Source organism: Pinus tabuliformis, chromosome 8, assembly GCF_031772625.1.
Source record: "Pinus tabuliformis cultivar Carrire ecotype Pingquan chromosome 8, CPIR1, whole genome shotgun sequence".
Taxonomy (NCBI): domain Eukaryota; kingdom Viridiplantae; phylum Streptophyta; class Pinopsida; order Pinales; family Pinaceae; genus Pinus; species Pinus tabuliformis.
In genome coordinates, this window is record NC_142294.1 from 755,813,729 (window position 1) to 755,841,567 (window position 27,839).

The 27,839-nt window shown below is 33.5% G+C and overlaps 3 long non-coding RNA genes and 1 pseudogene across 4 annotated transcripts; all 4 read right to left on the reverse strand.

Annotated features, from left to right (window-relative positions):
• Nucleotides 1–3,418: 3,418 nt before the first annotated feature.
• On the reverse strand, nt 3,419–6,272 carry LOC149237792 (26S proteasome non-ATPase regulatory subunit 1 homolog B-like; annotated as a pseudogene). The gene is made up of 8 exons (XR_016245927.1): nt 6,108–6,272; nt 5,763–5,979; nt 5,362–5,620; nt 4,963–5,269; nt 4,538–4,772; nt 4,194–4,294; nt 3,794–4,038; nt 3,419–3,509 (listed from the first exon to the last, which is right to left on the reverse strand). The product of XR_016245927.1 is annotated as a 26S proteasome non-ATPase regulatory subunit 1 homolog B-like (transcript).
• Nucleotides 6,273–8,413: 2,141 nt separating this feature from the next.
• On the reverse strand, nt 8,414–16,345 carry LOC149237793 (uncharacterized). Its single transcript, XR_016246317.1, has 2 exons — nt 16,253–16,345; nt 8,414–8,676 (listed from the first exon to the last, which is right to left on the reverse strand). It is a non-coding gene; the product is annotated as an uncharacterized LOC149237793 (long non-coding RNA).
• A 1,528-nt stretch (nt 16,346–17,873) lies between these two features.
• On the reverse strand, nt 17,874–23,380 carry LOC149237794 (uncharacterized). Its single transcript, XR_016245310.1, has 13 exons — nt 23,269–23,380; nt 22,781–23,158; nt 22,533–22,587; nt 22,366–22,438; nt 22,213–22,289; nt 21,794–22,118; nt 21,551–21,683; nt 21,355–21,427; nt 20,582–21,265; nt 20,369–20,471; nt 19,681–19,753; nt 19,535–19,594; nt 17,874–19,446 (listed from the first exon to the last, which is right to left on the reverse strand). It is a non-coding gene; the product is annotated as an uncharacterized LOC149237794 (long non-coding RNA).
• Nucleotides 23,381–23,506: 126 nt separating this feature from the next.
• Nucleotides 23,507–25,919, reverse strand: LOC149237795 (uncharacterized). The gene is made up of 9 exons (XR_016245311.1): nt 25,311–25,919; nt 25,161–25,229; nt 25,021–25,072; nt 24,773–24,847; nt 24,560–24,647; nt 24,270–24,356; nt 24,024–24,068; nt 23,857–23,929; nt 23,507–23,767 (listed from the first exon to the last, which is right to left on the reverse strand). It is a non-coding gene; the product is annotated as an uncharacterized LOC149237795 (long non-coding RNA).
• Nucleotides 25,920–27,839: the final 1,920 nt, after the last annotated feature.

Sequence of the window (27,839 nt, forward strand, 5' to 3'; positions counted from 1 at the left end):
TTTGATTTTACAAGTCATTTTTATCGCATAATATTGACAATTTGCAATATTTTATCTTCTATAAAGATAATAAAATATTATAAGTCATTTTTATCTTTATATAGAGATAATAAAATATTTATCTTTATATAGAGATAATAAAATATTGACAATTTGATTTTATAAATGATTTTTATAAAAATTCTCCATTAAGAATTTGTTTTTATAAGTCATTAAAAAAAAAATTCACAATGTGTTTTTACACATCAATTTAATTAACAAAATACTTAACAAAATACTGCCAATTTGCTTTTACACATCAATTTTATTAACAAAATACTGCCAATTTGCTTTTATAAGTCTTTTACTTTTACAAGTCTTTTTTATTTTTATATATTCACAATTTGATTTTATAAATAATTTTTATAAAAATTTTCCATTAAGAATTTGTTTTTATAAATCATTAAAAAAAATTCACAATTTGCTTTTACACATCCATTTTATTAACAAATTCACAATTTGCTTTTACACATCCATTTTATTAACGAAATACTGCCAATTTGCTTTTACACATCCATTTTATTAACGAAATACTGCCAAATACTGCCAATTTGCTTTTACAAGTCTTTTTTATTTTTATATAAAAAAATATTAAACATTTTTATATTTGCTTTTACAAGTCTTTTTTATTTTTATATATAAAAAAATATTAAAAATGGCTAAAATATTAAGTCATGGTATTAATCATTAAAATATTAATCATTTGAATTTTGAATTTGAATCTTCTAATATGATATTATAACTCACATTTTTATCTTTTATAAAAATGTAATAAAATATTGCCCATTTGATTTTGACAAGTCATTTTTATCAAAAAAAAATATTGACAAAATTAGATATTCTTTTTATCAAAAAAAAATATTGACAAAATTAGATATTATAACTCACATTTTTATCTTTTATCTTTTATAAAAATGAAATAAAATATTGCCAATTTGATTAATATCTAACTCACATTTTTATCTTTTATAAAAATGAAATAAAATATTGCCAAATGAAATAAAATATTGCCAGTTTGATTAATATCTAACTCACATTTTTATCTTTTATAAAAATGAAATAAAATATTGCCAATTTGATTTTGACAAGTCATTTTTATATAGTCATTTTTATCTTTATATAAAAATGACTTAATAAGTCATAATGACTAAAATATTAAGTAATATTGCCAATTTGATTAATATCTAACTCACATTTTTATCTTTTATAAAAATGAAATAAAATATTGCCAATTTGATTTTGACAAGTCATTTTTATCTTTATATAAAAATGACTTAATATAATATTAAGTCATAATGACTAAAATATTAAGTCATAATATTAAGCATTTGAATCTTATTTGAAAATAAAAATGACTAAAATATTAAGTCATAATATTAAGCATTTGAATCTTGTAATATGATATTATAACTCACATTCTGGCATATCAATCTTGTAATATGATATTATAACTCACATTCTGGCATATCAAAAATAGTGATTAAGCTGGTCATTTTTATCTTTATATAATTGAAATATTAAGAATTCATACAAAATGTAGCTCGTTAAAGACTTCTTCATACAAGATGAACCTCATCAGGTACTCGGAGCTTCAAAGATGCTGGTGAAAAACTAAGATAATACGTGCAAGTCTAAAAGGCCACCACAAAAATTACACTCCAAACTCACACTAACTTATAATTTATATGCTCAGATACAAAATTGAAATATTAAGAATTCATACAAAATGTAGCTCGTTAAAGACTTCTTCATACAAGATGAAGCTCATCAGGTACTCGGAGCTTCAAAGATGCTGGTGAAAAACTAAGATAATACGTGCAAGTCTAAAAGGCCACCACAAAAATTACACTCCAAACTCACACTAACTTATAATTTATATGCTCAGATACAAACTTCTGAGCTTCAGAGGCACATACAAACTTCAAATGGTGTCACAAAAATTACACTCCAAACTCACATTAACTTATAATTTAACGATAGAAGATCTACCAACAGGATTATTAAGTGCCTCTCTTTGGAGAAGAGAAAGAGATGGGTAAAACTAAATAAAGCCCAACACTCCAAACTCACACTAACTTATAATTTATATGCTCAGATACAAACTTCTGAGCTTCAGAGGCACATACAAACTTCAAATGGTGTCACAAAAATTACACTCCAAACTCACATTAACTTATAATTTAACGATAGAAGATCTACCAACAGGATTATTAAGTGCCTCTCTTTGGAGAAGAGAAAGACATGGGTAAAACTAAATAAAGCCACATAATCACTTCTGAAAAATGGAAATAAAGACGACCTTTTGGAAGGTCTGTCGTTTCGAAACACTTTCAAGAAACGATTTCTTCCGGTAAAAAACTGTCCCATCAGTTGGATCATGTGTTATATTCAAAAGGTTGTGGTGGTTGAGGTTCTCCATCCTCAACAGACAACCGTTGGATGTGCTCGGGGGATTGACTAATTTCCAAATTTCCAGATGAAGCTAATGATAAAGGTGAATCAGTCAAAATACACTTCTGGTTCTGATGGGTTGGTGACCCTTAGTGAAACAAAGGGTAAAGGCATTAATTAAATGGGTAAATATCTACTCCCCAAAAAAACTTAATCTACTTTTCCTGCGCTGGAACAACTCGAGTAGGATTTGAGAGAATTTCACAAGATGGCTCGGCTTCAACTTTCTTTTCAGATGCATTATCCCCTGCAAAAATGAAATTAACTTGCAACTTTCTTTTCAGATGCATTATCCACCTGCAAAAATGAAATTAACTTGAATAAGAATAAAGGCATAGCAGGTTATTTAGATGAGGAAATCCAGAAGAAGCCCAAGATCATTAAGTTAAGCAGCAAAAAACTTTAAACAATAGTGTTAACTTGACCTTGATTTTCTCATTACAACCATGAGAATAAACAACAGTGATGTGATACACTCCATTCCTAGATTTCAACTGCAATATGCTCAGCTTCAACTTTCTTTCAGATGCATTATCCACCTACAAAAATGAAATTAACTTGAATAAGAATAAAGGCAGAGTAGGTTATGTAGATGAGCAAATCTAGAAGAAGCCCAAGATCATAAAGTTAAGCAGCAAAAAGCTTTTAAACAACAGTGTATTGCTTTCTTTCAGATGCATTATCCACCTGAAAAAATGAAATTAACTTGAATAAGAATAAAGGCAGAAAACAACAGTGTATTGCTTTCTTTCAGATGCATTATCCACCTGCAAAAATGAAATTAACTTGAATAAGAATAAAGGCAGAGTAGCTTATGTAGATGAGCAAATCTAGAAGAAGCCCAAGATCCTAAAGTTAAGCAGCAAAAAGCTTTAAACAACAGTGTACTGACCTTGATTTTCTCATGATTTTCTCATTACAACCATGATCATAATGACCATAAACAACAGTGGTGTGATACTCTCCATTCGTAGATCTCAACTACAATATTCCCTACAGAACCTTTGTGCCCATTTTCACTGAAGAAAAATTCATTACATATAATAAGATGGCAATAAGACAGATAACATAGATATGAAATGGGAAATAACCAATAAGTGGTGACAAGACCAAAATAGCTATAATATGAAATTTGACAAATAACCTTCTAGGCTTCTAACTATAATAACCGGTCAATGAATGCTAAAGGAGTTCTACAAAAGCCAAAAAGAGATGTTGACTTCAGAACTGCCATTTAGTAGAAATACCCAATTTACGTCGAGAACTTGTAAAAGTATGGAATCAACTTGCAGGTGGCAATTACCTGCATTGCCTCCCTCCTTATCACTAGATTTTGGGCCGCTCATGGATCCTGCTTCACCAGAAATGTTTCCCTCATCCATAGCAGTTTTCTGATTTATTTTTTCTTTGCTCTAGTTTTAGCCTTTGCTGATGTAGACAAACAACAGTTGGGAATTTTACTGCAGAAGTTGCTGTTGGAGGTGTTGTAGGACAAGGGTACTCGAATAATGACGGCTTGGCAAGTGAAAGAAGCCCAAATTTTGGGACCTTCAGTTCATAATTGAGCCCAATCAAAGCATTAAGTGCAAAAGAGAGGCTCAGAAAATATATAAGTGGACACCAATACCAAAATTGACTAAATACTGCCACACCAGAAACAACAATAATTCTGTAATGCTTTGTTCTGGATTTCGACCACCTACATCTAAAATACCAGAAGCTAAAATTGCACATAGTGTCTTCGTCTTGCTCATGGTGTCTTCGTCTTCATGCTTGTCAAAGAATGCTCTTCTCAGATTGACACCTTAAGTAAGAAATAAAACAATGTGAGGATGATAAAAAGGTTTATTGCGGTAAAACCTGGAGTTTGAATATAATGTAATAGCACCATCAGTCTCTATAGTATATAATTCTATATAAGAAATGTCAAAATTTAGTTGTTATTTCAACTGGAAACTTTGAATTAAAAAATGACAATATAAGTGCAACTACAACAATGAACATTTGTTTGCTAAATAAAATCTTACAACATTGTATAATAGGATACCTGAAGCTACCTACACGAGGTTTACGTGCCTCATTTGTTTGCACAAGAACCATAGCCATGGCTGTAAGAGCACCTTGACGGACAAAATCTACCACATCTGATGTTAAAGGTTCCAGCAGCAAAATGCCCTCACTTAATGCCGTGCCTGTACAAGAGATGCCCACTACCAAGGCTGCTCCATATCTGGCATGTGGATTATATGACTCGAACAACAACAAAACACTATTCGTGGGGTCTGTAAAATTTACAGAGTTTGATTTAGCACCAGCATAAAGGATGAAGACAAAATGCACTGACCCCCTTGATATTATTCTTAAAATATTGAGCCAAATGTCATCAAAAAGTAGCACAAAAGTTATAACAAATCAAGTCTAAAAATTGATCAAATAGTAAAAACATGGTACACAGTAGGATAGCATAAAAACCTGCTCAGGTTCGGAGTATAGAACAAATCCAAGTGCCAGCACCGCAGTTCTTTTCACATCATCACCAACATCCGAAACAGCAAAGTGCAACAAATGACGAATTGCTTTGTTATTGGATATGCCCCTGTATGCGAAGGGCAGACCATACATCCCGCCTTTGTTATTGGATGTGCCCCTGTATGCGAAGGGCAGACCATACATCCCACCATAGCATAGAATTGGATCCTGATCACGAGTCATTTGCTCTATAAGTGTATCAGCCTCTTCTTTTCCATAGAGAGTTAGTGCTATTCCAAGGGCCAGACCTCTGTACACACAATTGTTTACAAATAGACATATTAAAATCTGGTGGAAAGTCTAAATTGATCAAATAATAAAAACATGGGATAGCATATAAACCTGCTCAGGTTCTGAGTACAAAACAAATCCAAGTGCCAGCACTACAGTTCTTCTCACATCATCACTAACATCCGAAACAGCAAAGTGCAACAGATGACGAATGGCTTTGTTATTGGATGTGCCCCTGTATGCGAAGGGCAGAGCATACATCCCACCATAGCATAGAATTGGATCCTGATCACTAGCCATTTGCTCTACAAGTGTATCACCCTCTTCCTCTCTTTCATATAGAGTTAGTGCTATTCCAAAGGCCAGACCTCTGTACACAATTGTTTATAGATAGACATATTAAAATCTGGTGGAGAGTTTAAACTTGAATAAGTCAAGAAAACATAAATCTTCGAATGGTATTTTGACATTGAAATACTTTTCAAAGTTCAAACGTAAGTAACCAACAATACCTGATCATCTTTTCATGTTGAGTATCAAGTCCATAGGCAAGCATTTCACTGGCCTTTTCACTTGTAGTTCCAACCATAAGCAAGCCCATACTTATGCCTGCAGCCTCTTCAACACCTGCGCTAAGTAAAGAACGTTCTTGAGATGCTCATAAATCTCTTCATCGGCAGTTCCCAAAGTAGCCAAACCTAGTGCCAAGCATGCACCAAGTTGAATTATCTTTTGCAATCACCACAAATTTGTTTTAAGTGCTTTGAAAACAAATATTTGATTTGAACAACACATTTTTCATTAAAGGTTCTATACATCAAATGATACCAGTGGCTGAAAGTTAGGAGGACACTCACTTCAACACTTGAACTGCGCAATCTTTCACGAAGAAACTCTTTAATGCCTTCCCCATGGTTTGCATGGATAAACCATGAAGTACACAAGGCTCCACCTTCCAAATATGGGTTTCCACCCCCAGATGAACCATTCTGAGGAAGATAAGGAGCCATCAAAGATCGCATTGTTGAATGTGACCCCTATGAATGACACCTAAACCAGCGGTAACACTTAACTTTGCCCAATTTGTGGCTCTGCTAAGCCATTCCTGGTAAGAGGATGTGCTAGAAGTTAGAATTCTAGCTGATTAAAATAGTATCCCAAAAAATGCAATAAGTAGGTTAGCCAAACAGCCTGAAAAAGAAAGGCATATGACCAGATTTTCTCTCATAAATGTGTCTACAGTGGTTCCAGCATGCATGAGTGCATTTGCATATATGGTAGCACAGTGGCAGACACTGAACATCTCAGCTGATTGCTTTATTGTCTTCAATATCAGAGGTTTTGCCCTGCAACATTGAAAATATTGTTACAAGTCGTAATCACTCCCGACTGTCAGGCTCATTCTGATGGTGTTCAAAGTAGTTGGACAAAAAATTTATACATAAATGTCACAATGTTATTTTTGGAATGAAAAGAACATGAGATATTGTTCCCTGAATCATCCGACGAATTAATATATAATCTTAGACATTGAAACTAACGAATTAATATATAATCTTAGACATTCAAACTAAGCCACGGGCTTATCAGTTCTTGAATGGCTTCTGATATGTCCAAGCTCAGTCATTGTGTACAACATAGCTGACTAACTTCCAAATCAATTGCATTATATGAGATTGACACGTTTTGACTCAACAACCTCTTCATAAATGGTTGTAAAAGTATGTACATACTGATTGTGATGCATTGAATCTGCGTACCGAGCGTGGGACAAACATCAAACATCAAACATCTTTTGGTCTAAATTCGTGCTACCAACCATATTGGAATGGAGCGTAAAACATCATCAAAGCAAAGAAAATGTTTTAGCACGCCAAATACATTTGTTTATCACGATAAAGAGATCTTTTGAGTAGGTGCCATTTTCCATTGATTTTCACATTTCATTGATGTTTACCAACTTATCTCTCATGTTTAAGTTGAACTCTCTTAGTGTTTGTGTTTGTAAATTGTTTTATATGAAATTAGAAAATTGGTTATCCTCGTAGCAGGAGAAACAAAACCAATCATAAACTCGGTTTTGTAGCAAAGTTGGATCTAAAAAATCAGAATCCAACCATTTCTGAATCTAACAAAGGTAACCCACCTGCCCCTAAAATCAAAATTTAAGCTATATCTTTCAGAGCACTGTAATTCCTGCTGGGATTGAACTAAAGTGACTTTCCACGAGCTTCTCCACATTCATTTTGTTATCTCTTTTTATGGGAGAGGTTAGAAACGCAGATTCTTCTATCTACTTTAACTCTGAATGTTAGAAGTATATTTGTACCACTTATCTAGAAAAATCTTAGTACCATTTATCGTTGATTAGACATTTTGAAACAGATCTTTAGGTTGGGATGCAAGATAGCGTTCTTGCATGGGGGCCTGAAAGAGAACATTTATATCAGACAGCCTGAGGGTTTTGCATTGATAGGTGCAGAGGAATAGTTGGGTCTAAACTTTTCTTTTCAAATTGGATTCGATTCCTGGCCTGGAACAAGCCATTTCCAGCTATATAGAAGAGAGATAATAAAACATTAGAATCATTATAGAAGTTAAACTTTAGAATTAAACACAATAATTATTCATAATAGCAAATATACCTATGTGTTGCATCTATATTTCCCAAGATATCTTCCCCACTCAACTTTCTCAGAAAGTACAGTCACACACTGCACAAAATAAAATTTTATACAAGATCATGAATAAACCATGGAAAAAACTAAATAACAAATAAATAAACCAAAAACTAAATAACAAATAAACAATTAACCATACACATACCTGCCCGCACTTACCAAGTGCCAACTCCTATGGAATCATCATATGTTGATCAACATTATAACAGAGATATAAAGGGAAACATTATCTTGTAGGAGAAAAACATCATTCACCCATCCCCTGTTGCACGTTTGTAGTGTCTAGGGTATCTTCACCCTTTCATATTCTTACATTCTTATACTGTCGAGTTATAGAATTGCAAGATTTATATAATTGAACATGAGAACACAAATAGAACATATAATAAATTAAATAACAAATAAATTGAATCACAAATTAGCCATAGGTAATTTTAAGGTGAATTACCTTCATTTATGAAGCATAACCTTCATCCCATCTCTTTCAATTTCTCTACATGTTTTTCTTTCCTCTCTCACACATAACAATCCAAACCAACACCAAACTAAAAAACAGAAGAAGAAAAAATAAAACAAAGAAAAAAAATGAAAAACACAAAACAAAGAAAAACAAGTATGACACACACGACAAAGCATGGCCATGCTCAAACTCAACAAAAACAAAAATAAGTAGACAACAACAAAAAACAAAAAATTGAAAACGTTCATTCCACAAACCATCTTTACTGCAATGTGTTCTCCTTCACTGCAAGGAAAAGAAATTGGGGAGAATTAAGTTGAAATACACATAGTAATTGTAATCATAAACTGATTCAAAACCAAGTAGTATCTCCCATGGACTTTTTTTATAAAGACGGATTTTCCATTTTCTATTCCACTTATTGGTGCTCAATGCAATAATGCAACTAGCCATCCACAACATATACATTGCAACAAGCCATCCACAACAGATGCATAACAAAATTTTAGAATCATCATGGAAATTACACCTTAAAGTTAAACGCAATAATTATTCATAATCACAAACATGTATCTGTGTTGCATCTACATTGCCTAAGGTATCTTCTCAACTCAGTTTTCTTAGATTCTACATTTATATGCAACAAGCCATCCATGATAGCAAACATACCTCTGCATTGCATCTACATTGCCACATGTATCTTCTCAACTCAACTTTCTTAGATTCGAAATTTATAATCACTCACCACACAAAGTATCAACTTTCTTAGACTCAACATTTATAATCACTCACTACACAAAGTAAACTTATTTTACGTGAGATCATGAATAAACGATGGAAGAAACTAAATAACAAATAAGCAAAGCAATGAATTAGTTATACACATACCTATCTGCCCTATGTCGATCAACAATATAACAAGGAATTAAAGGACAACAATATTTTGTAGGAGAAAAACATTTCTATCATATGTCAATCAACAATATAACAAAGAATTAAAGGACGACAATATTTTGTAGGAGGAAAACATTTCTAGGAGAAAAACTCTTGGGGATGGTTTCAACTCTGGGGCATTGTTTCTGCTCCTCAAATTTGGACAAAGATCTTCTGCTCCTAAATGTCTGTGCTCCCCAACAAGACAAAATTCATTTTTGGGACGCTCTTGTTAAATCCTCGTTTCTCACAACCAATAATCTTATTATAGGTGGTGACTTTAATTTCTCTATTGTGCTTGCAGAAAACTGGGGTTGAAAGCACATGTTGATCCTAATTCGCCCTTTTTCTCTGACTATATAAGGGCTCACCAACTTACTGATGTTGCTCCTACATGGAGAAACAACAAGACCGATCTCGCCAAAATCACCACAAGGTTGGATCAATTCCTTCATTTTGAATAGATTGTGGATGGTTGCCCCTTATTCGGCAATGGATTGGTGAGGGTGGAGGTTCAAATCATTCTCCTATTTATTTGGATCTTAAAAGACATGGCAGGAAACCCTCGGGCCCTTTCAAGCTCAGTGCTACATGGCTCACAGATGAGTCCTATATTGAGCTTGCCAAATCCACTTGGCATGTTTTCAATCCTTTAAAGGGATCTTCTACAGCGGTAGAGTTCCCAACGAGTCTCAAAGTTGTCAAACAAGCTTATGATTTCGTGGTTGGTTGTCAAAAGAACTCAAGATTCACTTCAGCTCAAGGCTATTGAAGAGGCTCTCAAAGATATCTCTAAGGAAGAGAGAGATGGTTATGAAGTGGAGGTAGCCAAAGCTAGAGTTGGAAGGCCATAGAAGGAAGTTGTTAAATGACCAAGAGGAAACCTGGTGTCTAAAAAGTCGGGTTGTCCGACTTAAGGCAGGGGATGAGAACTCCAAGTTCTTTCAAAACTACACAAAAGGTAGAAGAATGGATAATACCCTCTGGAAGTTAAAAAATCAAGAAAACAATTATGTTTCATGTTTCATCTTTTTTTATTTGGCAAATTTGGGTTGTTCACAAATCAAGGAAACAATTATGTTTCATCTTTTTTGATCTCACAAATTTAGGTTGTTCACAAATCAAGAAAACAATTATGTTTCATCTTTTTTGATCTAGCAAATTTGGGTTGTTCACATTTCAGTGGCTTATTCATGTCTCCACAAGGTGACTCTATTGCTGAAGTCGTCAAGACAGCTATGATCTTCCCTTGTTATGCATATGAAGTTTATAACGAGCATTTTATGGCAATGGTCACCAAAGAAGAACTTTTGGCCATTTATCCAATTTTCAAAAGGACAAGAGTCTTGGCTCGAACGGTTGGTCAGTTGAGTTCTTTATTGGTCTTTTTGACATCATTGGTGTTGATCTTATAAGGGTGGTTGAGGAGTCCAGAGCTATAGGTAGGACCCATCAGTCCTTCAACTCGACATTCATCGCACTAATCCCCAAGGTGGACTCTCCTGACACATTTGACAATTTTTGCTCTATATCCCTCAACTACATTTATAAGGTTATTGCAAAATTCATTGTCCACAGACTTAAGCCCACCCTCTCCCTCTCCAATGTGATCTTTGGGGAACAATTTGCATTTTTACAAGGAAGATAAATACATGAGGCCATAAGGGTGGCTCCCTAAGGGCTCCATAGTATGAATATTTGTCGTTTAAAAGGGGCTATACTAAAAAGAGACCTCTCTAAGGCCTTTGATAGGGCTAACTAGCTATATATCTGGCTGCTCCTCACACATTTGGGGTTTGATTTAGCTTTCATCAATTGGATTATGAGTTGTATTTCCTCGGTCTCATTCTCTATTCTAATAAATGGGTCAACATCCCCTTTCTTCACAAGTTGCATTTCCTTAGTCTCATTCTCTATTCTAATAAATGAGTCAGCATCCCCTTTCTTCACTATTGACTGCAGTTTGAGACAGGGGTTTCCACTATCCCCACTACTATTTCTCTTTATTGTTGAAGGTCTCAGCAAGTCATTGGCGGATTTTAAAAGCAGAGGCTTACTGGTAGGCATTTTTGTGGCTCCAAGTCACAACATTACCCATCTATTATTTGTAGATGGTATGCTTATCTTCTGTAATGGTTCACATAGAGATATCTCGACTATTAAGGATGCCCTTACCCTCTTTGAAGTTGCCACGGGTATGATAATTAACCAGAAGAATCTTTCGTTATCTCCTTTCAAACTAAATGCAGAAGAGTTAACATACATTCAAAATTTATTCCCATTTGAACTAACAGCTATGGATGGTGGTCTTAAGTATCTCGAATTCTATCTCCAAATTGGATTTTAGCCAATTTGGAGAGGTGACTCAGCAACTGGAGCCTTTGTTGGCTATCTAGAGCTGGAAGGTTGGTTCTTGTCGAGTCAGTGCTGGAGGCCATTCCGGTCTATTGGATGGCTTTATCTTGGATCCCCAAGAGCATTTTAACAAATAAGGAGAATCTGCTATAAGTTCCTTTTGGTTGGGTCATTGGAAAACTATTCCTTCCCTTGGTGGGTCAAATGAGATCATATTGCCCTCCCAAAGGCCTAGGGGGTTGGTGGTTAAAGCATTTACCTCTCTTCTTACAATCTTTGGCTACTAGATCGGCTTAGAGACTCATCTTCTCAACAAATCTCTAGTCGGCTGTGGTTTCTCGAAAGTACATACACCCTCTCTCCATTGAAGGTTGGATCTAGTCACCGATCAAATTGACACACAACTGTTCATTAATATGGAAAGTTGTTATCTCTTCATTTCCCACTAATGAAAATGGTCTGGTTTGGAAGATGGGGAACATATCACCCCTCAGGCTTGGTATCGATCCATAGTTTAGATGTTATGAGGCTTTCTGATTACCTGTGGATCTTATCATTTGGCTCCAAGATAGGGGTCTCTATTCCTTGGCACAGATTGGGAGGAGGGCTATAAATTTATTAAGTCCACAGGGATGGCTCTTGCCTCAACAACTCCGCTTACAACTAGTGTTTTTGTGCTATATGGACATATTATATAACGGCATCAGTTGCTAGCAACATTAAACTTAATGATGAGGAGGATGGGATGAGAACATTGAATGCCAGTGATCTTATGTGACAATAATGTATGAAATGGCTCAACTATGATATAAACTTGTGATCTATATGACAGTGAGGTGTGTGGCAACATTTCTTATAGCGGTAACCTTGATGTATTGTTGTGTATGACAATGACCCTTGAAAGTATCTCTATGTTAGCATCATTGACAATATCATACAACAGTTATTGTTTCATTGATCAATTTGTAACAAAGTTCTATAGATATTTATCTCTAGAAGTACCTTGAAGGCATCAACAAGTAAAAGGTAGGAGAGGTACATCAACATCCTAAAGGCATCCTTGAGAATTTTGTGTAGTATGAGCTTGCAGTTGGATCAAGTTTTACCAATGATATAACAATGAGACCTGTACATGTTGATTTGAGAAGTATATGACATAAGATTGATGGCAGATCATTGGCAGAATAAATGTTTGCAAGAGGAGATTGTCATGTGAAGTTTGTAGGAAGTATGGACATTTGATTTGACTAACCAAGGCAGAGTGTTGTGCTTGACAATGACCGCAATGATTGACAGTGACAGTGATTTACTTACAGAGACCTTGTTGCATGTAGCAGTGGTGGTTGCATCACTGATATTGGACAACACCAACTAGGGTTTGGATTGTTGAGACAATGACTCATGACATCTATGATTATTGAGACTTGATAGCAATGATGACAGCGATAACTGTGATGGCGATGATGTTGTGATGACAGTAATGATTGTGACGTGATGACATATGCTTATGACAGTGTCTCTTTGACAATGATGTTTGAACAGTGAGAGTGTTGAGAGCAGTGATAGATAGCAGTCGTGGTAGCAGTGGACGACATGGACAACAGTAATCAAAAGTGGGCAGCAGTGGCAGTGGTAGTAGTAGCAACAATTTCAGCGAGAGTGGAAAGAGTGTTGGAGCAGTGGCAGTGAGAGTGGAGTCTAGATAGTAGTGGGAAGCATTGGAAACAGTGGCAGAAGTGGTGGTAGCAATGGACAACAGTGGCAGTGAAATGCAGCAACAGAGGTTGCAGCTTGATTGTAATTGGGCCATTATCCCTGGTATGGGAGCCCAAACTCATTCAAGGAGCATTTGCTTCCTTCCAACTTTGTAGGTAAAACCCTTAGGGAGTCTTGTACTTCATTCCAGTTCAACTGGTAAACTTGTACGTAAACCATACATAACTAAAGCTTGTTGAGTAAATCTCTTATGTACTGATGCAGTGATGTTTCTTGTTTATTTGATGCTCTAAATGTCTAAAAGATAATCTAACCAATTGTGAAAATTTAGGGAAATATTGATTCACCCCCCTCTCAGTGTTTCCAACATAGGTTCTATTTTCCATTGAGTTTCAAACATCTTTTGGTCTAAATTTGTGCTACCATACTAGAATGGAGTATAAAACATCATCAAAGCAAAGAAAATGTTTTAGCACACCAAATACATTGGTTTATCACAATAAAGAGATCTTTTCGTAGGTGCTATTTTCCAACTTATTTCTCATGTTTAAGTAGAACTCTCTTAGTGTTTGTGTAATTTTTCTTCTCATTAAAAGGAAAATTGTTTTAAACAAAACTAGAAAATTTGTTATCCAAGTAGCAGGAGAAACTACACCAATTACAAACTTCATTTTGTATCAAATTTAGATCTAAAAAATCAAAATCCAACCATTTTTTAATATAATAAAGGTAAGCCGCATGCCCCTTAAACCAAAATTTAAGCTACCAAATTTCAAAGCCCCGTAACTCTTGCTTGGGTTGAACTAAAGTGACTTTCCACGAGCTTCTCCATACTCATTTTGTTGTCCCTTTTTATGGGAGAGGTTTGAAAGGTAGATTCTTCTAACTATTTTAACTCTTAAACTTAGAAGTATATCTTTGTACCACTTATTGTTGATCAATGGAACAAATCATCTTCAACAGAGAGATAATAAAACAAAGAATCATTATAGAAGTTAAACTTTAAAATTAAACACAGTAATTATTCATAATAGCAAAGATATGTATGCCTATGCATTGCATCTACATTTCCTAAGGTGTCTTCTGTTGAGAAATCTAGGGCATCAATAGATAGGTGATTTCTCTATTATGATAATTGCTTGTGAGTTTCATTTTACTTCTTGATTATGATCTTCTCTTCTTATGTTATTATTGTGTTCTTTTCATCAAGACAATTACCAAACTCATGAACAATACAAAGACAAGAGACATAGTATATAGGTTGTCAGCCTTAGTACATAGTACATAGTATACTCGTCCTGGTCCCCCTTGCGCCCCTCCAGATGATACCAGCGACAGGTTTTCTTTCCGTGTGAAAGGTGGGTTGGTAATCGAGTTGTGTTTTCGCGTGTGCCTAAAGGATGGCCTTGGGTCATTTGTAGGGTTGCCGATTTTCGTCTTCTCTCCATCCCCACTCGGTAGCGCATGAGCGGTAATGTTGGCCACGCTCGTCTTGGGAGGCATATGTGAACAATTCCCCTTCTGCTCTCCAAGTTCTTGGAGTTGTATGGGCTGTTGTGGTGTGGCTCCCTGGCTCGTCCTGGTCCCCGCGTGCCCCTCCAGATGATACCAGCGACAGGTTTTCTTTCCGTGTGAAAGGTGGGTTGGTAATCAAGTTGTGTTTTCGGGTTTTCCTCTCACTCTTTGAAAGGAAAACCCAAACAAATTCTTCTTATAGAACCTTCAATTGACGAGTACCAAGACCATGACAAAGACCCTTGACACTAGATCCATTCCAAGACCAAGTCACAAACCTCCTCTTCAACATTGCTCTTCTTCTTCGTCTTCTCGGCTTCGTTCAGAGTTTCAGCCTCTCCTTGTAGTTCTGTGACTCCTTTTTTGACAGCAGAAACCCTAGATCAGATTTGCCTCTTGAATAGTCTCCTTGAAGGAGATTCTTTCCTCTCTTACTCGGCTTCCTTCAGCGAAGTTCTTCACCCAAACAAGGTCACCTTTATGTGACTGCAATCTTTGATCTTCCCTTGCCTACTTCGGACCTGCAATTCTCGCACGTGTGAGGGTAGACTTAGCCCAAAACATACCTCCAATGATGACCCTCTCCTTCGCTATCCTTCCTTCCTTCTTTGCTAGCTTTAACGCTCTTTCTAAGATGATTTGCGCACTTGATGTTGGAGACTTGCTTCACCGAATTGATTGTCTCCAAATGAGGCCGACCACTGCTATATATAGTTGTTTGTCCCTGCCCATTAGACTGACATGATCTCTACAGTAGGTCGACTTCATCTTTCTCGAATCATCCTTACGTGTAGGCCGACTTGAGCGAGGGCTAATGACAAGGTCTTGGAGAGTGACTTTACAAAGACAAATTTGACTTCTTACATGGTGTAACATGCCTTCATTACTTGACAATGACTCTTTAGACTTTTATGACTAGATGACAATATCCCTAAGGGCTCACAATGGAAGCCTTAACTAAAAATAAAATCTCTTACTTACAAAACCCATGATGCAAGCATTACAATAATTTTATTTTTCTTCTTTACATATTTTACATAAAAATCACAATTACATGTCATTATGAAGACAGAACCTAGTTACACTTTTCAACATCTTCTTCACTCAACCTTCTTAGACACTACATTTGTAGTCACTCATTGCACAAAATAAAATTTATAGGAGATCATGAATAAACCATGGAAAAAACTAAATAACAAATAAACAAAGCAATGAATTGATGATACATAGGCTTGTCCGCACTTACCAAGTGCCAACTCCTATGGAACTGTCATATGTAGATCAACATTATAACAAAGAATTAAAGGACATCACTATTTTGTTGGAGAAAAACATTGCTTACCCATCCCTTGTTGCACATTTGTAGTGTGTAGAGTACCTTCACCATTTGACATTCCTATACTGTTGAGTTATAGAGTTGCAGTTTGTGACTACACAAAGCAGATTTATATCACAAATAAAACATATAATAAATTAAATAGTAAGCAAATTGAGTCACAAATTAGCCATAGGTAATTTTAAATAAAGTGTATTGCATATAAGTAAAGTGAATTACCTTCAGTTATGATTAATAACCTTCATCTCATCTCTTTCACATTTTCTACATGCTACCTTATTTTCCTCTCCCACACCCAAAAAAATCCAACCCAATACCAAACTATAAAATAAAAAACATTAAAAAAAAGAGAAAAAAACACAACAATGGAAAGCAAGAATGACAAAGCATGGCCATGCTCAAACTCAACCAAACAAACAAAAATATGTAGACAACAAAAAACAAAAAATTGAAAACGCCCACACCAAAAATCATCTTTACTTCAATCTTCTCTCCTTGCTAATCTCCTTTGCTGCAAGGAAAAGAAATTGGGGAGAATTAGGCTGAAATACACATAGATAGTGATAATAATCATGAACATATTTCAAAACCAATAAGTACCTCCCATGAACATTGTTTTATAAAGACAAATTGTCCACTTTCTTTTCTACTTATCGGTGCTCAATGCAACCAACCATTTGCAACAGATACATCACAAAATATAAAAGCATTAAAAAAGTTAAACCTTAGAGTTAAATTCAATAACTATTCATAATAGCAAACATACCTCTGTTTTGCATCTACATTGCCTAAGGTATCTTCTCAACTCAATTTTCTTGGACTCTACATTTATAGTCACTCTGCACAAAATAAACTTATATGTGAAATCATGAATAAACAATGGAAGAAATTAAATAACAAATAAATAAAGCAATGAATTAGCTATACACATACCTGCTTGCCTCTCCCAGTGCCAACTCCTATGGAATCATCATACGTTGATCAACAATATAGAATTAAACACAATAATTATTCATAATAGCAAACATACCTATGCATTGCATCTACATTTTTTGAGGCATCTTCTTCACTTAATCAACCTTCTACATTTGTAGTCACTCACTGCACAATATAAAATTCTATGCGAGATCATAAATAGACCATCGAAAAAACTAAATAACAAATAAACAAAGAAATGAATTAACCAACACATACCTGCCCACTTACCAAGTGCCAACTCGTATGGAATCGTCATATGTAAATCAACATTAAAACAGAGAATTAAAGGACAACACTATTTTGTAGGAGAAAAGCATTACTAACCATCCCTTTTGCATGTTTGTAGTGTCTAAAGTATCTTCACCATTTGTCCTTTCTATACTGTTGAGTTATAGAGATGTAGTTCGTGACTACACAAAGCAAATCTATATTTCAAATAAAACATATAATAAATTAAATAGTAAGCAAATTGAGTCACCAATTTACCATATGTAATTTTGAATAAAGTGTACTAAAAGTGAATTACCTTCATTTATGAATAATAACTTTGATCTCATCTCTTTCATATTCTCTACATGCTACCTTCATTTCCTCTCCCACACCCAACCATCCAAACCAATACCAAACTATAAAAAAAGGAAAACAATAAAAAAAAAACAATGGAAAACAAGTACGACACAAGACAAAGCATGGCCATGCTCAAACTCAACCAAACAAAAATATGTAGACAACAAAAAACAAAAAAATTAAAAAAACCCACTCCACAAATCATCTTTATTGCAATGTGCTCTCCTTCTTGTTACTCTCCGTTGCTACAAGGAAAAGAAATTGGGGATAATTAGGCTGAAATGCACATAAATAGTGAGAGTAATCATGAACATATTTAAAAACCAATAAGCACCTCCCATGAACATTGTTTTATAAAGACAGATTGTCCACTTTCCCTTCAACTTATCGGTGCTCAATGCAACATGTCATTTGTAGCAGATACATAACAAAATATAGAATCATTAAGGAAGTTAAACCTTAGAGTTAAATGCAATTAATTCATAATAGCAAACATGCCTCTACGTTGCTTCTACATTACTTAAGGTATCTTCTCAACTCAACTTTCTTGGACTCTACATTTATAGTCACTCTGCACAAAATAAACTTATGTGTGAGATCTTGAATAAACAATGGAAGAAACTAAATAACAAATAAACAAAGTAATGAATTAGCTATACACATACCTGCTCGCCCCCTCCCAGTGCCAACTCCTATGGAATCATCATATGTTGATCGACAATATAAGAAGGAATTAAAGGACAACAATGTTTTGTAGGAGAAACGCATTGCTCACCTATCCCATGTTCTACATTTGTAGTGTCTAGGGTATAGATAATAAAACATTAGAATCATTATAGAAGTCAAACTTTAGAATTAAACACAATAATTATTCATACCTATGCGTTGCATCTACATTTCCTGAGGTATCTTCTTCACTCAACCTTCTTAGACACTACATTTTGTAGTCACTCACCGCACAAAATAAAATTTTATACGAAATCATGAATAGACCATGGAAAAACTAATAACAAATAAACAAAGCAATGAATTAACCATACACATGCCTGTCTGCACTTACCAAGTGCAAATTCCTATGGAATCATCATATGTAGATGAACAATTATAGCAAAGAATTAAAGGATAACACTATTTTGTAGGAGAAAAGCATTGCTTACCCATCCCTTGTTGCATCATTTGACATTCCTATACTATTGAGTTATAGAGTTGCAATCGTGACTACACAAAGCAGATCTCTATTACAAATAAAAGTTACATATAATAAAATAAATAGTAAGCAAATTGAGTCACAAATTAGCCATAGGTAATTTTAAATAACATGTACTGCATATAGGTAAAGTAAATTACCTTTAGTTATGAACAATAACCTTTATCTCATCTCTTTCATATTTTCTACATGCTACCTTCCTTTCCTCTCCCACACTCAACAATCCAAACCAATGCCAAAATATTAAAAATAAAACAATGGAAAACATTAAAAAAAGAGATAAAAACAAAACAATGGAAAACAAGTACAACACATGACAAAGCATGGCCATGCTCAAACTCAACCAAACAAAAATATGTAGACAAGAAAAAAACAACAAAAAATGAGAACACCCACTCCAGAAATCATCTTTACTGCAATGTGCTATCCTTCTTGCTCCTTTTCTTTGCTGCAAGTAAAAGAAATTGGGGAGAATAAGGTTGAAATACAAATAGATTGTGATAGTAATCATGAATATATTTTAAACCAATAAGTACCTCCCATGACAGATTCTCCACTTCTTTTTCTACATATCAGCGTTCAATGCAACAAGCCATCTACAACAGATACATAACAAAATATAAAATGAACAAGGAAGTTAAACCGAGTTAAATGCAATAACTATTCATAATAGCAAACATACCTTTATGTTTCATCTCTATTGCCTAAGGTATCTTCTCAACTCAACTTTCTTATACTCTAGAATTATAGTCACACTACACAAAATAAACTTATATGTGAGATCATGAATACACAATGGAAAAAACTAAACAAAAAATAAACAAAGCAATGAATTAGCTATACACATATCTCTCTCTCCCAGTGCCAACTCCTATGGAATCATCATATGTTGATCAAAAATATAACAAGGAATTAAAGGAAACATCATATGTTGGTAATTAAAGAACAACAATATTTTGTAGGAGAAAGCACTGTTCACCTATCCCATGTTCCACATTTCTAGTGTCTAGAGTATAGATAATAAAACATTAGAATCATTATAGAAGTTAAACTTTAGAATTAAACACAATAATTATTCATAATAACAAAGATACTGATACGTTGCATCTACATTTCTTGAGGTATCTTCTTCACTCAATCAACCTTTTATATTTGTAGTCATTGATTGCACAAAATAAAATTTTATATGAGATCATGAATAAACCATGGAAAAAACTAAATAACAAATAAACAAAGCAATGAATTAACCATACACATACCTGTCCGGACTTACCAAATACCAACTCCTATGGAATCATCATATCTAGATCAACATTATAACAAAGAATTAAAAGACAACACTATTTTGAAGGAGAAAAACATTTGCTTACCCATTCCTTGTTGCATGTTTGTAGTGCCTAGAGGATCTTCACCATTTGACCTTCCTATACTATTGAGATATACAGTGGTAGTTCGTGACTACACAAAGCAGATCTATATCACAAATAAAACATATAATAAATTTAATAGTAAGCAAATTGAGTCACAATTTAGCAAAAGGTCATTTTAAATAAAATATATTGCATATAGGTAAAGTGAATTACCTTCATTTATGAATGTAACCTTCATCTCATCTCTTTCATTTTATCCACATGTTATCGTCATTTCCTCTCCCACACCCAACAACCCAAACCAATACCAAACTATTAAAAAAAAACAATGGAAAACAATTTAAAAAAAACAAGGGAAAACAATAAAAAAAAGAGAGAGAGAAAAAACAAAACAATGGAAAACAAGTATGAAACACGACAAAGCATGGCCATGCTCAATCTCAACCAAACAAAAATATGTAGACAACAAAAACAAAAAATTGAAAACGCCCACTCCACAAATCATCTTTATTGCAATGTGTTCTCCTTCTTGTTACTCTTCTTTGCTGCAAGAAAAAAGAAATTGGGCAGAATTAGGTTGAAATACACATAGATAGTGATAGTAATCATGAACATATTTCAAAACCAATAAATACTTCCCATGAAATTTGTTTTATAAAGACAGATTGTCCACTTTATTTCTACTTATAAGTGCTCAATGCAACAAATGTGTCCTCCTTGTTACTCTCCTTTGCTGCAAGAAAAGAAATTGGAGTGAATTAGGTTGAAATACACATAGATAGTGATAGTAATCATGAACATATTTGAAAACCAATAAATACTCCCATGAACTTTGTTTTATAAAGACAGATTGTCCACTTTCTTTTCTACTTATCGATGCTCAATGCAACAAGTCATCTGCAACAGATACAAAACAAAACATAGAATTGTTAAGGAAGTCAAAGCTTAGATTTAAATGCAATAACCATCCATAATAGCAAACATACCTCTGTGTTGCATCTACATTGCCTAAGGCATCTTCTCAACTCAACTTTCTTAAACTCTAAATTTATAGTCACTCTGCACAAAATAAACTTATATGTGAGATTATGAATAAACAATGGAAGAAACTAAATAACAAAAAAACAAAACAAGGAATCGTCATATGTAGATCAACATTATAATATAGAATTAAAGGACAACCTTATTTTGTAGGAGAAAAACATTCTTTACCCATCCCTTGTTGCATGTTTGTAGTGTCTATAGTATCTTCCCCATTTCACCTTCCCATATTGTTGAGTTATAAAGTTGTAGTTTGTGACTACACAAAGCAGATCTATATCACAAATAAACCATATAATAAATTAAATAGTAAGCAAATTTAGTCACAAATTACCCATAGGTAATTTTAAATAAAGTGTTTTGCATATAGGTAAAGTGAATTACCTTCATTTATGAACAATAACCTTTATCTCATCTCTTTCATATTTTCTACATGCTACCTTCCTTTCCTCTCCCACACCCAACAATCCAAACCAATACCAAACTATTAGAAAATCAAACAAACAAACAAAAATTTGAAATTTGAAATGTAAAACAACTAAAAATAAATAAAAACAAAACAATGGAAAACGAGTACGACACACAACAAAGCATGGCCATGCTCAAACTCAACCAAACAAAAATATGTAAAAAAAAAAAAAAATTGAAAATGCCCACTCCAATAATCCTCTTTAGTGCAATGTGCTCTCCTTCTTGCTACTCTTCTTTGCTGCAAGTAAAAGAAATTGGGGAGAATAAGGTTGAAATACACATACACATAGATAGTTATAGTAATCGTGAATATATTTCAAACCAATAAGTACCTCCCATGAACTTTGTTTTATAAAGGCAAATTGTCCACTTTCTTTTCTACATATTGGTGTTCAATGCAACAAGCCATCTACAACAGATACATAACAAAATATAAAGTCATTAAGGAAGTTAAAACCAATAACTATTCATTATAGCAAACATACCTTTACGTTGCATCTATATTTCCTAAGGTATCTTCTCAATTCAACTTTCTTATGCTCTACAATTAGAGTCACTCTGCACAAAATAAACTTATATTTGAGATCATGAATAAACAATGGAAAAAACTAAATAACAAATATACAAAGAAAATAATTAGCTATACACATACCTTCCCGCCCTCTCCCAGTGCCAACTCCTATGGAATCATCATATGTTGATCAACACTATAATAAGGAATTAAAGGAAACATCATATGTTGGGAATTAAAGGACAACAATATTTTGTAGGAGAAAGCATTGCTCACCTATCCCATGTTCCACGTTTCTCGTGTTTATAGTATAGATAATAAAACATTAGAATCATTATAAAAGTTAAACTTCAGAATTAAACATTAATTATTCATAATAGCAAACATACCTACACGTTGCATCTACATTTCTTGAGGTATCTTCTTCACTCAATCAACCTTTTACATTTGTAGTCACTCATTGCACAAAATAAAATTTTATACGAGATCATGAATAAACCATGGAAAAAACTAAATAACAAATAAACAAAGCAATGAATTAACCATACACATACCTGCCCGCACTTACCAAGTGCCAACTCCTATGGAATCGTCATATCTACATCAACATTATAACAAAGAATTAAAGGACAACACTATTTCATAGGAGAAAAGTGTTGCTTACCCATCCCTTGTTGCATGTTTGTAGTGTCTAGAGTATCTTCACCATTTGACATCCTTATATTGTTGAGTTATAGAGTTGCAGTTCGTGACTACACAAAGCAGATCTATATCACAAATAAAACATATAATAAATTAAATAGTAAGCAAATTGAGTCACAAATTAGCCATAGGTAATTTTAAATAAAAAGTATTGCTTATTGGTAAAGTGAATTACCTTCATTTATGAACAATAGCTTTCATTTCAACTCTTTCATTTTCTCTAAATGCTATCTCCATTTCATCTCCCACACCCAACAATCCAAACCAATACCAAACTAGAAAAATAAATAAAAATAAAAATAAACAAAACAATGGAAAACAATTAAAAACAAAACAAAACAAAACAATAAAAAAGAGAGAAAAAAGGAAAACAAGTACAAAACACGACAAAGCATGGCCATGCTCAAACTCAACCAAACGAAAATATGTAGACAACAAAAAATTGAAAAATCCCACTACACAAATCATCTTTATTTCAATGTGTTCTCCTTCTTGTTACTCTCCTTTGCTACAAGCAAAAGAAATCGAGGAGATTTAGGTTGAAATACACATAGATAGTGATAGTAATCATGAACATATTTCAAAACCAATAAATACTTCCCATGAAATTTGTTTTATAAAGACAAATTGTCCACTTTCTTTTCTACTTATCGATGCTCAATGCAACAAGCCATCTGCAGTAGATACATAACAAAACATAGAATCATTAAGAAATTCAAACTTTAGATTTAAATGCAATAACTATCTATAATAGCAAACATACCTCTATGTTGCATCTACATTGCCTAAGATATCTTCTCAACTCAACTTTCTTGGACTCTAAATTTATAGCTACTCTGCACAAAATAAACTTATATGTGAGATTATGAATAAACAATGGAAGAAACTAAACAACAAATAAACAAAACAATGAATTAGCTATACACATACCTGCTCACCCCCTCCCAGTGCCAACTCCTATGGAATCATCATATGCTGATCAACAATATAACAAGGAATTAAAGGACAATAATGTTTTGTAGGAGAAAAGCATTGCTCACCTATCCCATGTTCCACATTTGTAGTGTCTAGGGTATAGATAATAGTGTCTAGGGTATAGATAATAAAACATTAGAATCATTATAGAATTCAAACTTTAGAATTAAACACAATAATTATTCATAATAGTAAACATACCTATGTGTTGCATCTACATTTGCATCTATATTTCCTGAAGTATCTTCTTCACTCAACCTTCTTAGACACTACATTTGTAGTCACTCACTGCACAAAATAAAATTTTATACGAGATCATGAATAGACCATGGAAAAAACTAATAACAAATAAACAAAGCAATGAATTAACCATACACATGCCTGTGTGCACTTACCAAGTGCAAACTCCTATGGAATCATTAATGTAGATCAACAATTATAACAGAGAATTAAATGATAACACTATTTTGTAGGAGAAAAGCATTGCTTACCCATCCCTTGTTGTATGTTTGTAGTGTCTAAAGTATCTTCACCATTTGACATTCCTATGCTATTGAGTTATAGAGTTGCAATTTGTGACTACACAAAGCAGATCTCTATTACAAATAAAACATATAATAAAATAAATAGTAAGCAAATTGAGTCACAAATTAGCCATAGGTAATTTTAAATAAAATGTACTGCATATAGGTAAAGTAAATTACCTTTAGTTATGAAAAATAACCTTTATCTCATCTCCTTCATATTTTCTACATGCTACTTTCCTTTCCTCTCCCACACTAAACAATCCAAACCAATACCAAACTATTAAAAATAAAACAATGGAAACCAATACAAAAAGAGATAAAAACAAAACAATGGAAAACAAGCACAACACACGACAAAGCATGGCCATGCTCAAACTCAACCAAACAAAAATATGTAGACAAAACAAAAAAATGAGAACACCCACTCCAGAAATCATCTTAACTGCAATGTGCTATCCTTCTTGCTCCTTTTCTTTGCTGCAAGTAAAAGAAATTATGGAGAATAAGGGTGAAATGCAAATAGATTGTGATAGTAATCATGAATATATTTCAAACCAATAAGTACCTCCCATGACAGATTCTCCACTTTCTTTTCTACATATCAGTGCTCAATGCAACAAGAGCAACAAGCCATCTACAACAAATACATAACAAAATATAAAATCATCAAGGAAGTTAAACCAAATGCAATAACTATTCATAATAGCAAACATACCTTTAAGTTGCATCTCTATTGCCTAAGGTAGCTTCTCAACTCAACTTTCTTATACTATACAGTTATAGTCACACTACACAAAATAAACTTATATGTGAGATCATGAATAAACAATGGAAAAAACTAAACAACAAATAAACAAAGCAATGAATTAGCTATACACATACATCTCTCTCCCAGTGCCAAGTCCTATGGAATCATCATATGTTGATCAACAATATAATAGGGAATTGAAGGAAACATCATATGTTGGTAATTAAAGAACAACAATATTTTGTAGGAGAAAGCATTGTTCACCTATCCCATGTTGCACATTTCTAGTGTCTAGAGTATAGATAATAAAACATTAGAATCATTATAGAAGTTAAACTTCAAAATTAAACACAATAATTATCCATAATAACAAACATACTTATGCATTGCATCTACATTTCTTGAGGTATCTTCTTCACTCAATCAACCTTTTACATTTGTAAGCACAAATTGCACAAAATAAAAATTTATATGAGATCATGAATAAACCATGGAAAAAACTAAATAACAAATAAACAACACAATGAATTAACCATACACATACCTGTCCGGACTTACCAAGTACCAACTCCTATGGAATCGTCATATCTAGATCAACATTATAACAAAGAATTAAAAGACAACACTATTTTGTAGGAGAAAAACATTTGCTTACTCATTCCTTGTTGCATGTAACAAAGAATTAAAAGACAACACTATTTTGTAGGAGAAAAACATTTGCTTACCCATTCCTTGTTGCATGTTTGTAGTGTCTAATCTATATTACAAATAGAACATATAATAAATTAAATAGTAAACAAATTGAGTCACAAATTAGCAAAAGGTAATTTTAAATAAAATATACTGCATATAGGAAAGTGAATTACCTTCATTTATGAATGTAACCTTCATCTCATCTCTTTCATTTTCTCTACATGTTATTTTCATTTCCTCTCCCACACCCAACAATCCAAACCAATAGCAAACTATTAAAAAAAAACAATGGAAAACAATTTAAAAAAAAAACAGGAGAAAACAATAATAAAAAAAAAAAGAGAGAAAAAAACAAAACAATGGAAAACAAGTATGAAACACGACAAAGCATGGCCATGCTCAATCTCAACCAAACGAAAATATGTAGACAACAAAAACAAAAAATTGAAAACGCCCACTCCACAAACCATCTTTATTGCAATGTGTTCTCCTTCTGGTTACTCTCCTTAGCTGCAAGAAAAATAAATTGGGGGAGAATTAGGTTGAAATACACATAGATAGTGATAGTAATCATGAACATACTTCAAAACCAGTAAATACTTCCCATGAAATTTGTTTTATAAAGACAGATTGTCCACTTTCTTTTCTACTTATCGATGCTCAATGCAACAAATGTGTTCTCCTTCTTGTTACTCTCCTTTGCTACAAGAAAAATAAATTGGGGAGAATTAGGTTGAAATACACATAGATAGTGATAGTAATCATGAACATATTTGAAAACCAATAAATACTTCCCATGAACTTTGTTTTATAAAGACAGATTGTCCACTTTCTTTTCTACTTATCGATGCTCAATGCAACAAGTCATCTTCAACAGATACAAAACAAAACATCAACTTGTTAAGGAAGACAAAGCTTAGATTTAAATGTAATAACTATCCATAATAGCAAGCATACCTTTGTATTGCATCTACATTGCCTAAGGCATCTTCTCAACTCAACTTTCTTGGACTCTAAATTTATAGTCACTGCACAAAATAAACTTATATGTGAGATTATGAATAAACAATGGAAGAAACTAAATAACAAATAAACAAAGTACGGAATCGTCATATGTAGATCAACATTATAACAGAGAATTAAAAGACAACTTTATTTTGTAGGAGAAAAACATTCTTTACCCATCCCTTGTTGCATGTTTGTAGTGTCTATAGTATCTTCACCATTTCACCTTCCTATACTGTTGAGATATAAAGTTGTGGTTTGTGACTACAAAAGCATATCTATATCACAAATAAAACATATAATAAATTAAATAGTAATCAAATTTAGTCACAAATTAGCCATAGGTAATTTTAAATAAAGTGTTTTGCATATAGGTAAAGTGAATTACCTTCATTTATGAACAATAACCTTTATCTCATCTCTTTCATATTTTCTACATGCTACCTTCCTTTCCTCTCCCACACCCAACAATCCAAACCAATACCAAACTATTAAAAAAAGAAAAAACAAAAAACAATTAAAAATAAATAAAAACAAAACAATGGAAAACAAGTACGACACGCAACAAAGCATGGCCACACTCAAACTCAACCAAACAAAAATATGTAGACAACAAAAAATTGAAAACGCCCACTCCAAAAATCATCTTTAGTGCAATGTGCTCTCCTTCTTCCTACTCTTCTTTGCTGCAAGTAAAAGAAATTGGGGAGAATAAGGTTGAAATACACATAGATAGTGATAGTAATCGTGAATATATTTCAAACCAATAAGTACCTCCCATGAACTTTGTTTTATAAA